A 4,020-nucleotide genomic window follows, 5' to 3' on the forward strand; every position below is an offset into this window, starting at 1 on the left:
CCCTGCAGCTGAGCTTTTTCAAGAGCTGGTGTTTAATATATTCATGCCAGGCTAAATAGGAAGGGTGACACAGGTAATCTGCCTTCATCTGCTGCACCGAGGCACCATCTGTCAGTGTAATGGAGAAGGGCACGTTGAAGCCAGATTACATTCACCTGGAAAAAAAAAAAAAAGCTAAATTTTAGACTGGGCATTCAAAGGCCAATCCTTTCCCTGCTGACTTCAGGCCAGAAGGAGATTATGAGCTGTCTTAATTTATCTCACTTCCAATTCTTGTAAGCAGGGAAATAGAAACCGAAATAAAGTGAGCAGTAAATACTTTCTGTGGTGTGCAGACAAACAGAACTGCTCTCAGGTATCTTTTGAAACAGAATTTACTTGGCTGCTGTGTTTCTGTGCATGTCCAGAATAAGATACTACATGCTGGTGGGGTGATCCTGCTGAAAAGGGACTGCCAGGGAGCTGCAGGTTAGGGAGGAAAAACGGAGAAGCTCTGCTGATGGGGGAACCTGCAGCCTGCCCACCACTGCAGTGCCCCTCACTGGGGGTGTCACCCTCCTGAGAGGCACAAAGGGAGGGAGCAAATTTCCTGTTTCCCTGGAAGGTCAGTCCTCAGTGGCCCCCTTTGTTTTTTCCTGCATGGGAAAAGTTCAGCTCCTCTCTGCTGTGTCCCCTGCAATTGGATTTGCTTGAAGGTTGGACTTGATGATCTTGGAGGTCTTTTTCAACATTTATGATTTTGTGCTTCTGTGATCTCTTAAGTCTTGCTCAGCTTGTGGGTGTTTCCCATGTAGGAAATTAGCAGCGAGCTGTTCAAGTTGCTGTAAGTCTTGAATAAAATTTTCAGGGTCAAGTAGCACTGGTAGGAGAAACAACATTTGGAAAGTCCATGACTGTGCTCTTTTCTTCTTTTTGAAAGCTGTACTTTAAGGGCATCATTTTTAGCTGGTATAACCTGATCTATGGTGTTTAAAACTTATTTGTAAAATGCATTCATTCCCAGAGGCTCTTTGAGAGGACCAGGGAGGTAACAATGGGCAACAGAAGGTGACAATAACGAGGAGGGCTTGGAGGACACCTTTTCTCCTCACAGAGTTACAGAGTTCATAGGTAGTTGTTCCCTGGTTTTTTTTTTTTTTTTGGGTTTTTTGGGGTTTTATTTTTTGCCATAGACTCTTGGGAGGAAAGGATTTGCCCCCTAATTTTTAGGATTTTCACAAGCCTTAATGTCCCACAAAAGGAAAATCTTCATTCTCAAGACTAAGGAAAGCTGATAAAAACTCTACTTCTCCCAACATGTTTCAAGATTTGAAAAAATATGTCTAAGTGTGGTGACTGACTGGGATAAAACTTTCAGAAATCAGAAACAGAACTGATTCAGTACCATTATCTCTTCCAATACTCCTTTGCCTGAAGGGATTTCTAAAAGCTGAATTCTTCTCCAGCTGGTTTTGGGGTAATCCAAATGTACAAAAATTGACTATTTTTGCTTTGGCTTTTTTCCCCCTTCATGCATGTAAAATAATACATTACTATATTATATATTAATAAAATAGTATTTGCACTGTATTATAAAAATATGTTATTTTATTGTTATAATATATAGCAAATATAAAATAATTCATTATTAAATTATATAATATGTATTCTATACCTGCTAAAGAATCGTGTAATATTACTTTTTCTCATATGGAAATAAATTTGCTGTAACTATTGCTTTAGTTGTGTCTACACTGGATTTTACCTTTACAGATTTTGAGCACTCTCCCACTGTGGGAACCCAGCACATCCCTCTGGGTGCCCTGGATGTCCAGAGCCGCTGGCAGGGGGCTCTGAGACCCTGGCAGCAGCCAAGGACACACGTGGGGTTTGGATCTGAGCCCGTGGAGCAAATCACCAACTCTGTATGGAGAATTAATTACAAGCCACACAAGTTTAGGTAGCACAGTAGAGATAATCACAAAATGAAGGGAAAAGTTTCTGAGTGCTGTACAGGGGGGTTTTGACCTCTGTACAGTGGGGTTTGGGTTTTGTACATGGGGGTCTGAGGCTCCAAGATGGAGGGAATTGGGCATGCCTTGTGTTTCTTCCTTCTTCTTCCTAGCCTCCATGTTCAGGGTGATGTTGGCACTTTCAGATTGGTTTAGAATAGAAGCTGAGTGTCTAACACAGGTGATAGCTATTGGAATGGAATTGTAAATACAGTACACGTAGTTTTTAGTTTAAAAGACAGCACCAGCCTCGTGGGTGGAGAGTGTGCAGAGAGTGTGCAGTGTGCCTCTGGCTGAGCTGCTGAGCAGACCTCGGCAGCTCAGGAAGAAAATCTTCTAGATAACTTACAATAAACCACCTTGAGACCGGACAACAGAGGACTGCTGAGTCTTTCCTTGAAGGCACGGGTTGGAGCAGAGACTTTTCCACCTTTTGGGGTCACCCTGACCTGGGGGAGACTCCGACTTCCCACCCACAGGGTATGATGAGCTTGTCCTGAGTATCTCTTGGTTTTCAGCTCTCAGCTCTCATACTGAGGACTGAGGTCATACATTTCCCTCTAAAGTCTTTTTGTCCTTACCTTCCTTTCAAACCCTTTCAAGAGGTTGCCAAATGACCAGAGCCCCAAAGGACAATTCCCAGCGCCAGGACAATGGACAGTGGCTGGAAGAGCAGCCAGCCCCTGTTGGGTGCTGTACCCATGGTCTCCTCAGTCTCGAACCTCTTGATTTGGGACCAGGTACAGCTCTGTCACTGACAGGGCTTGACTCAGCTCCCAGCTCCTACTGCTTTTCAAGCACATCTGAAAATAATATATTTAATTTTACAATGAAGGTTTTGTCATGAAAATAAGGGAATAAGAAACACTCTGAAAACAGAGTGCTGTTTGTAAACTATCTGCAGCCTTGGTCAGGTGTATGCTGAGTACAGCTGAGACTGCAGTGCTCCTGAAGAACTCTGGAGGTAAAAAAAAACTCTACAGAGCAAAGGAATTCAGTGTTCAGAGATGCATTTCACAAATAAGATATTAACTTGTAATCAAGAAGAGAGACACCACAATCTTAAACCCATCCAAGTATAGAAAATGCCCTGTTTGGGGAAAGGAATGTCAAAATTTCATTACATAAATAGTCATTAAACTAAAACAGAGAGCCTGTAATGCAACATAAAATACAGGTTGTAAACACATACTCCACAATGCATTTCATTTCTATTTCATTTTCCAGATTCACATCCAAAACCTAAATGTAGTTACTGTTGTGTGAACTTAGCAAAGAGAAGCATTAAAATCTTTTGTTGTTCTTTCAAAAGACAAATTGAAACAAAAAAGTAGATGAGTTAAAATCTAGAAAGATCTTGTACATTTGGATATGCTGCCACTTGTGGATGCACACATAAATGCTCTCTTTCAAAACATGTTACAGCCTGTGCATAGGTGTGAAGGAAATAATGTATACTTACACAGAAATATATTTTCCTAATTAGCAATTTTCAAAATTAAAAATCATGTATTTTCTCTTAATTGTCATTTGAAACAAATAAAATTGCAGAAGAGTGTAATTATAAATTATTTTTAAACTACAAAACATTGTACCTACCAGTATGTGGCTATGGCATAGGACAAATAAGAAATGCATCTCAGTGAAATCACCTCGCTGTTTTGCATTGATGAAGAAAATGAATAAAAATGCATGGTGAAAGGCTACAGAACAAATTTTACAGTCTGCATCATTGGAGTGGATTATATTTCCCCTGTACCAAACTCTCCTTGTTTTTCATGCAGAGACATGATAATTTATTTTTTTTTAGAAGTACGCTGGGTGCTGTATTTTTGTCTCTAATCTGAGAATTTCACTGTGTCACCAAAAACACTCTCTGAAATGTCTTGGATCTGATCTTTATTTTAATTGAAACGGGCTTGTAAAGTAATGCTCATACAAGCTGCTAATGTGCGTGTAGTTTATCTTCATTTAATGAAATGTCAGGTTTAGGACAGGAGAATCGTGGCGTTTCCTAAGCTGTGAGGAG

The sequence above is a fragment of the Motacilla alba genome, chromosome 1 (genome assembly GCF_015832195.1).
Source record: "Motacilla alba alba isolate MOTALB_02 chromosome 1, Motacilla_alba_V1.0_pri, whole genome shotgun sequence".
NCBI classification, from domain to species: Eukaryota; Metazoa; Chordata; class Aves; order Passeriformes; family Motacillidae; genus Motacilla; species Motacilla alba.